The sequence below is a fragment of the Henckelia pumila genome, chromosome 1 (genome assembly GCF_033568475.1).
Source record: "Henckelia pumila isolate YLH828 chromosome 1, ASM3356847v2, whole genome shotgun sequence".
In the NCBI taxonomy this organism is placed as follows: domain Eukaryota; kingdom Viridiplantae; phylum Streptophyta; class Magnoliopsida; order Lamiales; family Gesneriaceae; genus Henckelia; species Henckelia pumila.
Genome location: NC_133120.1, coordinates 68,874,685 through 68,888,878, shown reverse-complemented (window position 1 = coordinate 68,888,878; position 14,194 = coordinate 68,874,685).

Genomic DNA, 14,194 nt, shown 5'->3' with positions numbered 1-14,194 from the left:
GCAACACATGATTCATCAATCTCATAAAAGTGCTAGGTGCATTAGTTAGTCCAAGGGCATAACCAACCACTCATACAAGCCGTATTTGGTTTTAAAAGCAGTTTTCCACTCATCACCTTCTCTCATCCTAATTTGATGGTAACCACTTTTTAAATCAATTTTACTAAAGATGCTAGAACCATGCAACTCATCCAACATATCATCTAGTCTAGGAATAGGATGCCTATACTTGATGGTAATGTTATTAATGGCTCTACAATCCACACACATTCTCCATGAACCGTCTTTCTTAGGAACTAACAAAATAGGCACAACACACGGTGACATGGACTCACGCACAAAGCCTTTATCTAAAAGTTCACTTACCTATCTTTGCATCTCTTTTGTTTCCTCCGGGTTGCTCCTATACGCTGGAAGGTTTGGCAATGCACTTCCGGGCATAAAATCAATTTGATGTTCAATTCCCTTCAAAGGTAGTAATCCTTGAGGCAAATCCTCCGGAAATAAATCTTCAAATTCCTGCAAAAGAGAAACAACATTGCTCGGAAGATTTTCGGCTATATCACTTGTGTTAAGGAGAAACTCCTTATGTTGGAAAACGCGGCTCTCAGATCAATCGGTATTGATACCCGGTGCAGCGGAAGTTTAAAATTTTGTATGGAACAATTCCATAGTGTGGGTATCAATCCTTTTATGATTAAATTATTTGTGTGTGTAAAATTAAATAACTATTATTAAATTTTACCTTCAATCTCGAAGCGAGATTATTGGACACCACACAGATTTCTCTGCGCTTCTTGTATCTCCCTGGAACTGATGAACAAGCTTTCCTTCAATCAGGTCCACGAATAGAGGTTTAATCCCTCTGATAGATTGCACTAGAAAATCTATCAGAAGTTTTCTACGAAGAGAATAAACGAATTTGATTCGCTATTCCAGACTGCAATTCAAAATCACAGACCGGAATTTCTCACGCAGAGAAGGGAGGGGGCGGCCGAATTTCTTTTGAGAGAGAGCTAGGGTTTTCGATTTTCTGTCTCTCAAATTATGACCAGTTGTGTGTAATTTCTGTACTGCAATAACTTATTTATAATGCAGGTCACTAACACCTTAGGGCCCATTAGTCATAAGTTGAGGCCCGACAAGCAAAGCCCACATGTTCAGAAATTAATATAAAATTCATCGTGACTCCGATTGATAAACCGATTTTACCAATGTGCACAGAAACCATTTCTGCACATTTTAAAGTCAAGATAAATTTTCCTGAATCCGAATTCAGTGATTTCCAAAAAATGTCCATCCCTATGTCATTTTAGGAAATCCTACTCCCTTACTCTTATTTAAGAAGTCCAACTTCTTTATTCATTAAATTTAACTCTTTAAATTTAACTATCTCAACGGGGATTAAAACTCCATTACACTGTGTGACCCTCAATGGTTCAGGGATACAGCTAGCCGTGGGCTCACAACTCCTTGTGACTCGGAACAACGATTTCCGACTTGCCCAACGAATCATGGTAAAGCGCCTAGCAACATCGCCCCATGATTCCCTAGGTATCACTGATAGTGCCTACAAGAACCAGTAGATTTTGGTTAGCGTACAGTACGGTCCCTTCATCCATATATCCCGATCGAATCAACAACCATTGGTATATCGAGAGTCGCTCAAGATTCGATAACTATGCAATACATCTTGAAGATCAAATTAGTGACATCGCATGTGCTACTAAGAAACCATTTCTTAAATCACATCAAGTACTCTGGCCAGAGATTCGTCACACTAATATCTCCTCAGATCGCATAGGATATCCACACTCGCAAGTATGTGGTGAATCCTTGACAACAATGCATCGACTCCTATATGTGTTGTAACTGTACCCAATCCCGACACCTGATGACCCCCATAGAGTCGATAAACGAGTCAAAGCACAGTACTAGCATATAGAGTCTCCATGATGTTTCAAGTAGTAAGGACTAATGGTGTACAACCAAAACCGCGGACTTTATCCACTCGATAAGTGATAACCACTTGGAAAGTCCGGATAGGGTAGTTCGATTATTCATCCTATGAATATCCATTTGCATGCTTCGAACATCTCCATGTTCCCTACCAATGAAACGTGGTACTCCGCATCGCAAATGCTAGTCTCAAACTCGAGCGATCCTTATCCTTATTATCGGACGGCTCAATCGACTAGGAACAGTTTAGAATATACAGTGACTATAAGATGTATTTCATGATAGACATCCCCATGTTCTACCACATCTTACATACACTATAGTATATTCAAGGTCTTTATCAAAACAACAATAGTATATCATAATATAACAATATGAAGAAAGATAAAGTCATTGCCATTAATAAAAGTGTAAATTACATTAAACAAAAGATCGTTTGTACAAAGAGTCATCAAAGCCCATAGCCACAAGTTGGCTCACTGGGCACCCACTCTTTCAATCTCCCACTTGCCCTATAGCCAACTAGTCATACTACGTAGACCCATTGCTTCGCGATGTTTGTCAAACAATGGTCCTGGCAAGGGCTTAGTAAGCGGATCAGCGATATTGTCTGCAGAGGCCACTCGTTCGACAGTGATGTCTCCTCTTTCCACAATCTCCCGGATGATGTGGTATTTCCTAAGTACGTGTTTGGATCTTTGATGAGACCTTGGTTCCTTTGCTTGAGCAACGGCACCCGTGTTGTCACAGTACACCGGGACTGGACCAACAAATTCAGGAATGGCGCCCAACTCTTGGACGAACTTCCTCATCCAAACGGCCTCTTTAGCAGCAGCTGATGCTGCAATGTATTCAGCCTCAGTGGTGGAATCCGCTGTGGTGTCCTGCTTGGAACTCTTCCAAGAGACAGCACCGCCATTGAGCATGAACACAAATCCAGAGGTTGACTTCGAGTCATCCACGTCACTTTGGAAGCTAGAGTCGGTATAGCCTTCCAATTTCAGATCTCGTCCTCCATATACCATGAACATATTCTTAGTCCTTCGTAAGTACTTAAGAATGTCCTTCACGGCTTTCCAATGCATTTGACCAGGATTAGCCTGATATCTGCTCGTGACACTCAGAGCAAATGCTACATCCGGTCTGGTAGATATCATCCCATACATGATACTACCTATAGCTGACGCATATGGTACATGTGTCATATTCTCTATCTCTGCATCAGTCTTGGGACACATAGACTTGGATAAAGAAACTCCATGACACATGGGTAGATGTCCTCTCTTGGACCCATCCATTGAAAACCGTTTCAATATGGTGTCGATTTAGGTTGATTGAGTGAGTCCTATCATTCTCTTAGATCTATCTCTATAGATCTGTATCCCAAGAATGTAGGATGCCTCACCCAAATCCTTCATCGAGAATCTACCTGATAACCATATCTTTGTTGACTGCAACATCCCTACATCATTCCCAATGAGTAGGATGTCATCAACATAAAGTACTAAGAATGTCACAGCATCCTTAACTACTTTCTTGTACACGCACGGTTCCTCCGGGTTCTTGATGAAACCAAAATCTTTTATTGTTTCATCAAATTTCTGGTTCCAACTTCTTGATGCTTGTTTTAGACCATAAATTGATCTCTGAAGCTTGCATACCTTATGCTCGCTTCCCATGGATGTGAACCTCTCTGGCTGCTTCATATAGATTTCTTCCTTAATGTCTCCATTAAGAAAAGCAGTCTTCACATCCATTTGCCATATCTCATAGTCATACCATGCAGCTATGGCAATAAGGATTCTTATGGACTTGAACATTGCAACTGGTGAAAAGGTTTCATCATAGTCAACTCCTTGTCTTTGAGTGTAACCTTTCGTCACCAATCGCGCCTTGTAGGTCAATACCTTACCATCAGGCCCAAGCTTTCTCTTGTAGATCCATTTACACCCTATTGGAACAATTCCATCAGGAGGATCTACTAAAGACCAAACTTGGTTTGTATGCATTGAATCCAATTCAGACTGCATAGCTTCAAGCCATAAATTTGAATCCGCATCAGAAATTGCTTCCTTGAAGTTTCTTGGATCACATCCAATGTCGGGTTCATCTTGATCCCCTTCAAGAAGAAGACCATATCGAACAGGAGGTCTAGAAGTCCTCTCGGATCTTCTAGGTTCAGGCGTGTCCAGTAATGGTTCCTGAGGCGTAGGATCGTTATTTTGTATTTCGGGTTCTTCTCGAACTTCTTCGAGTTCCATCATCTCGCCTTTCTTATCCAATAAGAACTCCTTCTCCAAGAAGGTGGCATTCCTAGAAACAAACACCTTTGTTTCAGCAGGATAATAGAAATAATATCCGATTGAATTCTTCGGATACCCTACAAAATAACATAAGCTGGATCGACTATCCAACTTATCTCCCACTGTCCGCTTCACGTAAGCAGGACATCCCCAAATCTTCAAGTACGAATACTTAGGAGCTTTGCCATTCCATAACTCGTATGGTGTTTTGTCCACTGCTTTAGTGTGGACGTTGTTCAACAACAATACCGCCGTTTCAAGCGCATAGCCCCAAAACGAAGGTGGAAGCTCAGTGAAGCTCATCATGGATCGAACCATGTCCAACAAAGTTCGATTACGACGCTCCGATACACCATTCAGCTGTGGTGTTATAGGAGGAGTCCACTGAGAGAGAATCCCATTCTCTTTTAGATAGTCCAAAAACTCGGTACTTAAGTATTCTCCACCTCGATCCGATCGAAGTGCTTTAATACTTTTACCTAGCTTGTTTTCTACTTCAGCCTTGAATTCTTTGAACTTTTCAAATGCTTCAGACTTATATTTCATTAAATATAAATACCCATACCTTGAATAATCGTCAGTAAAGGTAATGAAGTAGGTGTGGCCATATTGAGTCCCAACTCTAAATGGTCCACAAACATCTGTATGGATCAAATCCAACAGATTTTGACTACGCTCAGGCTTCCCCTTAAAAGAAGATTTAGTCATTTTCCCTTTTAGACAGGATTCACAAGTAGGTAGAGAGTTAATATCAGACATATCAAACATGCCCTCTCCCACTAGCTTGTTCATCCTCCTTGAGGAAATATGACCTAGCCTAGCATGCCAAAGGTTCGCCGGGTTTTGACTATCGATTTTCCTTTTGTTTGTTGTTGCCGGTTTATCAATATAATTTATTGGAACGTCTTTCAGTTTTAAGTTGTATAGATCGTTTTCAAGTTGTCCATTTCCAATCAAACATTCATTCTTGTAAATATTGCAAATCCCATTCACAAAATTGCAAGAATAACCATCTCTATCTAGCATAGAAACAGAAATAATGTTTTTAATTAAATCCGGAACAAATAAAACATCTCTTAAAAATAACTTAAAACCGTTCTGCAAAATTAAACAAACATCTCCAATGGCTCTAGCTTCAACTCTGGAACCATTCCCGAGCCTCAGCTGGGTCTCACCCATTCTAAGCCTGCGACTTCTTGTCATCACCTGCAAATCATTGCAAATGTGAGATCCACATCCGGTATCCAATACCCAAGAAGTAGTATTAAGTGAAATGTTTATTTCAATATAGAACATACCCTTTGCAGTTCCCAACTGCTCTAGATATTCCTTGCAGTTGCGCTTCCAATGACCGGGCTTCTTGCAGTAATGGCAAACATCCTTGGATTTTCCATTGTTTGAAGCCTTTGTCTTGTGCTTCTTCTCGGGCTCGACTTTCTTGGGTGGGGCAGAACGTTTCTTGCCCTTCATACTTGGCCCCTTCTTAGCAGAAGATGAGGAGCCCACCAAGAAAGCTGGCTTATCCTTCTTAAGTGTGGATTCATATGTCACAAGCATATTGACCATCTCTTCAAGGGTGGCCTCTATCTTGTTCATATTAAAATTTACCACAAATCCGTCAAACGAAGAAGGAAGAGACAGAAGCAGTAAATCCACGTTGAGTTCATGCTCCAACACCAAATCAAGGGTCGCTAACTTTTGTATGAGCCAAATCACTCGTACCCCATGATCACGGACCGAAGTCCCTTCACGCATGCGACACGTCATCAGCTCCTTAACAGTAGCGAACCTTTCAGCCCTCGATTGAGCCCCAAAAAGTTCCTTGAGTTGAGCGTGAATGTCAGCAGCATTCACGGTGTCCTCAAATCGCCTCTGGAGTTCATCAGACATCGAAGCTTGCATATAGCATTTGGTCTTGATGTCATGGTCCCACCATGCATCAAGTTTGGCCAATTCCTCCGGACTTACGTCAGCTGGTGCTTCCTTCGGAGGTGATTTCTCTAACACGTAGAGCATCTTCTCCGAAGTCAAGACAATCTTCAACTTCCGGAACCATTCCGTATGGTTTGCGCCAGTTAACTTGTTTTGTTCGAGGATCGAGAATAAAGGATTACGCGAATTCATCGTATGAAATACTGAAAAGAAAAACAGACATATATCAATGATTGTTTAAGCAATTTACTAAGACATAAAATAGGCGAAATTTAATTTTATGAATCTCACTCCCACTATTTTAACGATTTCACTACCCTCTAGTGAAAACGAGAAACTTTTTCCTTAGTGAGAACATGGAGTCCAATTGACAAACTTATGGTCCCGAATAATATCAGCCAACCATAATTCTCAAAAGGTAGAGCCCAATTGCTTCCAAAGCAACCCCCATGTGTTTACCTCATGTCCAATAAGGGCCCAATAATATGACGCCGTTTAAAGTGACATGTCAAGATGACCCATCAATATTAAGTTGTGATGGACGGTCGCCATGTGGATCCCCCAATAATATGAGCCGATCCCATGGGAGTTCCACCCAACTTACAACATGTGTCGATCCAATGTACAGCTTTCCGACGGACGGGCCCCCCCCAATAATATGAGCCGGACCGTATCCGCGGGTAGCATCACATACATTGACCGTTGATGGAAGGTAGGAACATTTAAACAAATTTAAATTTCCTTTATTTATCTTGATATCAATTTTAAATCATATTTAAAATGAGGGATTTTTAATTATGAAAATTTGTCTCATCATTTTTCAATTTATTGTATGCTTGCCGGATTCATACAATTATGTCTAAAACATGCATACAATCATAATATCATATATTATATATAGGATGATCGATTCCATTTTTAATTGACTCGTGGTTGCCAATCACGAGTCTTAGTCCAATCCTAGGTAATATGCAGTATGCAATGCAATCCTATTACATTAGCTTCCAATTTACATTTCTTCGTCTTTATTGTTTGCTGGGCCCACCATCTTCAAATCTTGATCTCCCACTAAATCTAATGTATTTACAATAAATAGCAATGACAAGTAGGGGATACATTTTAGGGGTGGGAACGGGCCATAAACCAAGCCCACTTTTATTACATATGACATTCATATTGGGCCATAAACCAGGCCCATTAATAAAACCAACAACAATAAAACAAATGTAAATTCCTAACATACACCTACAAAATTGGTCATGGCAATCGATCATCCTTATCCAATAACATTTAATTCAAAATTAATTTATTGGATATCATGCATATGGCAATTTAAATTTAAACAGGATAAAATCATATTTTATATATAAAATCATATTTTACATATAAAATCATATTTTACCTTTTATTAAATAAAATCATATTTTATCTACAGAATCTAATTTTATAGATAAAATCATATTTTACTTAATATATACATAAGATCAAATCTTATCATCAATTGTACCAAAAATAATTGATTTCAAAATTCAATTTAAGGATAAAATATTAAAATTTTCCAAAAATTCAAATTTATCCAAAAATCAATTTTAAAATTTTCGGACTCGAACAATTCGATCCGATGCCTCGTGAACCAATCAAAAACAATTTTTGACCGGACCAAAAATAAAATTTTAACACATTAAAATTAATTTAAATAAAAAAATAATTTTTCCCGCGGGCCGCCTGGGACACTCCCGGGCTGGCCCGCACCCGTGGGCGCGGGCCGGGGCAGCCCGGCTGCCCCTTTAGGGCAGCGACAATCGCTGCCCTGGCGGCGCCGGGCGCCGCTCTGCAGCGCTGCGCAGCGCTCTGCGCTGCGCTGCGCTGGGCAGCGCCGAGCGCTGCCCTGGCGGCGCTGTGCGCCCCCTTTTGGGCGGCGCCGTGCGCCGCCCGGGGCAGCGACCGTCGCTGCCCCACCGGGCAGCGATCCAATCGCTGCCCGAGTTTTGCCCGGAAAATTTTTTTTTATTTTTTTATTTAAAATATTTATTTTGTTTTAAAAAAGCAAGACTCAAAAATTTTTGTACAATCGATTAATTTAATCGTTTGATCTGAGCAACCTGGCTCTGATACCACTGTTGGAAAACGCGGCTCTCAGATCAATCGGTATTGATACCCGGTGCAGCGGAAGTTTAAAATTTTGTATGGAACAATTCCATAGTGTGGGTATCAATCCTTTTACGATTAAATTATTTGTGTGTGTAAAATTAAATAACTATTATTAAATTTTACCTTCAATCTCGAAGCGAGATTATTGGACACCACACAGATTTCTCTGCGCTTCTTGTATCTCCCTGGAACTGATGAACAAGCTTTCCTTCAATCAGGTCCACGAATAGAGGTTTAATCCCTCTGATAGATTGCACTAGAAAATCTATCAGAAGTTTTCTACGAAGAGAATAAACGAATTTGATTCGCTATTCCAGACTGCAATTCAAAATCACAGACCGGAATTTCTCACGCAGAGAAGGGAGGGGGCGGCCGAATTTCTTTTGAGAGAGAGCTAGGGTTTTCGATTTTCTGTCTCTCAAATTATGACCAGTTGTGTGTAATTTCTGTACTGCAATAACTTATTTATAATGCAGGTCACTAACACCTTAGGGCCCATTAGTCATAAGTTGAGGCCCGACAAGCAAAGCCCGCATGTTAAGAAATTAATATAAAATTCATCGTGACTCCGATTGATAAACCGATTTTACCAATGTGCACAGAAACCATTTCTGCACATTTTAAAGTCAAGATAAATTTTCCTGAATCCGAATTCAGTGATTTCCAAAAAATGTCCATCCCTATGTCATTTTAAGAAATCCTACTCCCTTACTCTTATTTAAGAAGTCCAACTTCTTTATTCATTAAATTTAACTCTTTAAATTTAACTATCTCAACGGGGATTAAAACTCCATTACACTGTGTGACCCTCAATGGTTCAGGGATACAGCTAGCCGTGGGCTCACAACTCCTTGTGACTCGGAACAACGATTTCCGACTTGCCCAACGAATCATGGTAAAGCGCCTAGCAACATCGCCCCATGATTCCCTAGGTATCACTGATAGTGCCTACAAGAACCAGTAGATTTTGGTTAGCGTACAGTACGGTCCTTTCATCCATATATCCCGATCGAATCAACAACCATTGGTATATCGAGAGTCGCTCAAGATTCGATAACTATGCAATACATCTTGAAGATCAAATTAGTGACATCGCATGTGCTACTAAGAAACCATTTCTTAAATCACATCAAGTACTCTGGCCAGAGATTCGTCACACTAATATCTCCTCAGATCGCATAGGATATCCACACTCGCAAGTATGTGGTGAATCCTTGACAACAATGCATCGACTCCTATATGTGTTGTAACTGTACCCAATCCCGACACCTGATGACCCCCATAGAGTCGGTAAACGAGTCAAAGCACAGTACTAGCATATAGAGTCTCCATGATGTTTCAAGTAGTAAGGACTAATGGTGTACAACCAAAACCGCGGACTTTATCCACTCGATAAGTGATAACCACTTGGAAAGTCCGGATAGGGTAGTTCGATTATTCATCCTATGAATATCCATTTGCATGCTTCGAACATCTCCATGTTCCCTACCAATGAAACGTGGTACTCCGCATCGCAAATGCTAGTCTCAAACTCGAGCGATCCTTATCCTTATTATCGGACGGCTCAATCGACTAGGAACAGTTTAGAATATACAGTGACTATAAGATGTATTTCATGATAGACATCCCCATGTTCTACCACATCTTACATACACTATAGTATATTCAAGGTCTTTATCAAAACAACAATAGTATATCATAATATAACAATATGAAGAAAGATAAAGTCATTGCCATTAATAAAAGTGTAAATTACATTAAACAAAAGATCGTTTATACAAAGAGTCATCAAAGCCCATAGCCACAAGTTGGCTCACTGGGCACCCACTCTTTCACCTTATAGAAAATCAACACAAGTGGAGTATGCTCATGTAAAATCTCTCGCAACTCACTCTTTTGGGCCATAAATATTTTTTTATCGGCCTCTTTCCTCTCAATTTTTTTTCCATCTTTTTTTCTCTCAATACTTTTTTCTAAGGCCATCTCACTTTTTTGTTCACTCTTTTTTTCGGCCTCTTCTTTCTTTTTCTTTTTCAAATGGTCCTCCAACACTTGCTTTGGAGACATCGGTAACAATACAATAGGCTCCTTTTTCAAGGTAAAAGAATAACGATTTTTAAAACCGTCATGTATCACCTTCCTATCAAATTGCCACGGTCTACCCAACAAAATATGACAAGCTTGCATAGGCACCACATCACACAACACCTCATCCTCATATTTACCAATTGAGAAAGGTACCACAACTCGCCTAGTTACTCTCACTTTGGAACTATCATTAAACCACTGCAATTTATATGGTTGAGGATGCTTTAAAGTAGGCAAACTCAACTTTTCAACAAGCTCACTACTCGCCACATTAGTACAACTCCCACTGTCAATAATAACACTACATACCTTGTTATTCACAAAGCATCTAGTATGGAATAAATTTTCCCTTTGAGTTTCTTCCTCCTCCTTTTGTTGTACACTCAACACTCTCCTGGTCACTAGCAATTCTCCAACCACCGCATCATATCCCTCTTCATTAGGATCCTCCAACGCAGGCATACTATCATATTTCTCATCCTCACTCTCCGACTCAATCTCACCACCAGCATTCATAATCATAATTTTTTTATTAAGACACTGACTGGAAATATGACCAAGTCCTTGACATCTAAAACATTTAATATCTCTAGAACGAGTATTAGTAGTTTCAGGTGTACCTTTACCCACTTGTTTTGGTGCCTCTAATTTGGTGTCAAATTTTGACTTGGACACCGACTTGTTGTCCTCCCATTTTGCAACGCTTGGACGCCAAGGAGTTGACGATCCTCCACCAGTAGGAAGTCGACCAGCTCCTCTCCTCTTGAGCTGCTGCTCCACCTTCATGGCTGTCTGCACCATCTCATCCAAATCAAAATAGTGGCGAAGCTCCACTTGATCTTGGATTTCTCTATTCAAACCGCACAAAAATCTGGCCATTGTAGCTTCATTATCCTCCTCAATGTTGGCCCGGATCATCGTGGTTTCCAACTCCTTGTAGTAATCCTCCACGCTTCTTGGACCTTGCTTCAGAGTTTGTAATCGCTTGTACATGTCACGATAATAATAGTTAGGCACAAACCGCTTCTTCATGACACGCTTCATCTCCTCCCACGTCTCAATAGGCGGCTCTCCACACCTTCTTCTAGTGGTCACTAATTGATCCCACCAGATCAATGCATAGTCTACAAACTCAACCACTGCCAACCTCACTTTCTTAAGGTCAGAATAGTGATGGCAATCAAACACAAACTCCACACGCTTCTCCCATTCCAAATACGCCTCCGGGTCAGACTTCCCATGAAACGCTGGAATTTTCATCTTAATACTACTAATATTTCCATCCTCCTTACTGTACTCCGTATGTTTTCCTCGTATCGCTTTTCGCCTATGTCTAACCTCTTGTACTCTTCTCCCTCCATCCCAATTCTCATCAAAACTCTCCTCATCTCCTTAAAAATTATTTCCCTTCCTATCTTTATTTTTTTTCCCACTACCACTACTCTCCTCCAATCTACTCATCCGCTCATGAAGAGGTTCCAACTCCGACCTCATCACCCTAGTAAATTGACCCATCAACGCATCCATTTGAACCTTGGAAATTTCTTGGTTCACACTTTCACTAGCATCTTTATTAGGATTCATGGTACCTGCAAGAAAAAGTTTAGTAGTAAAATTCCTCACACAAGTTCTCACAGATCACTCCAAACGAATCACTCCAACACTCTTTTTCTTTCCACTCAATTTATGTAGGCTTTTGCTTTGTGTAAAAGTGAATCAAACTCTCAAGTTCACAACTTTTAGACGCTTGAAGATCGACTCTCGAAGATTGACAAAAACAAGAAGAAGAAATTTAGGGATGCTCAAATTTTGAATTGCATCCAAGGATGAACAAGAACGAAAATTGTCTACAAGTTATCTTGCTTCTTCTATTATTTTTTTTTGAAGCTTTTTCGGTCTATATATTTTTTTTATTTTTTTATTTTTTTTGAATTTTTTCGAGATAACTTGAAGAAGGACGAAGAACACGAAGAACACAAAGAACATATAGTCACAAAGATGTGAAAACTTACTTGTTTCAAACCTTTGCTTTGATACCAAATGATATGAATTCTTAATGCATGGAAGGCAAACACGGTTATATTAAAATCGTACCCTCAATCCAATAACAAAAGAAATCAAGAATTTTGCCCAATCTTGAAACAAGTAAAAATTTTGGATTAACCACCTCTAGCTTACAATGAAACTAGCAACAGTAATCACGAAGAAAACAATTGATCACAACGGGACCTTCAGAAAACCTGTTCCTGACAACCCACGAGAATAATCAATCGACAAACGCCACAAAGTTGAAGAACTTTGATAAGTTTGATTTTGGGTAAAGCAAAAGCTTTGATAAAATTCTAGAGAAAATTTTGTAATTGAATAATCAATAATCTGAAAATATTAATTCCCTTCAAATAATGAATGTTGTAGTATTTATATTACAACCCAAAATATTGAAAGATAACAAAAAATAAATAAAAAAATATCAAAGATATCTCCTAAAGTTTTCTAGTAGGAATAAAAGACCTAAAATAAACAAAACAATACCAAAATATTAAAAATCCCGAACACACACACAAACACCTTTGGTGTGTGTAAAAACTTCGGGGCGGGCGCGCTAGGGCTAGGTGCGGGCGCACCTTTGTTGCGCAGGACACGGCGCAGGCGCGCGCTAAGGCAGCGCGGGCGTACCTATGGTTCGCAAAGAACATCGTCAATTTGGTTTTCGTAAGCGCGGGCGCGCTTCTTCTTCGAAAAATAATGGCGCGGGCGCGCGAGTCTGGGGCGCGGGCGCGCCTTGGCTTCGAGTAGGGTCTTCCATTTCTTTACTTTCTTGACCTCTTTTGACCTTAATAAGATTATAACTTCCTCCAAATTGAATATCAAGAATTCCAACGCCCTCTTGTGTCTTCAACAACAAAGATTGAAGTGCTTCCTTAAACTTCTGAGCTCGGCCTCTCGTAACCGGTCCTCGTGGTATCTCCAACGGATCCTTAGTCACTTGATCAGCATGCAAGCCATCCATGATCGCATCATCTTGTGGCTGCAAATTATGTTTCATGGAGATGATGATGCCGAGTACTGATGCTCGGTGTCGAATGGTGCACGTCCCTTGTTTTTTTTTATTGTTTTTAACCATTAGGGACAATGATTTTAATAAGTTTGGGGGGGGTGAATCAGTGTTTGATTTAGATGTTTAGTTGGTTGATAATTGATTAGTTGAGTTTTTTTGTGCTGCATAGATAGAATTTTTGTTGAGTTCATTTGTGTGTTAGTTGAAAAGTAGAGTTGAAAAGAAGTCAAGAAATAAATGGATGCATGGCTGATGAACAATTTTTTTGTTGTGCTATAACTAAAATCCATGATTGTCTACCTGTTTGACAAATATTTTTTGAGAAAATGGAACCAATTGAATGAAAAATTTCTTATATATTCTGCGATTAATACTTGAATCTGATTTTTGAAACATACAGACATAGATATGATTGAGGCATTGTTTGAAATTTTTGGGCCTAATTTTCATTGAATAAATTTATCTTAGTTGCCAAGTTGAGCCTACCCGTATATGAGTACTTTGAGGTATAGAAAAATCTGAATTTTGTTGTGAAAATCATCGTTTACTGCTGATGATTATTCTTTTCTGCACTGATTGAAATTTGTATGAATTAATTATGGATTGAGACTTGTCTAGAACTAGTTTGAACACTCTTCGAGGAGAAATACGGGCAAAACTGTGATTACGAATGATTTAGGCAATCTTTCGAAAATCGTTTGAG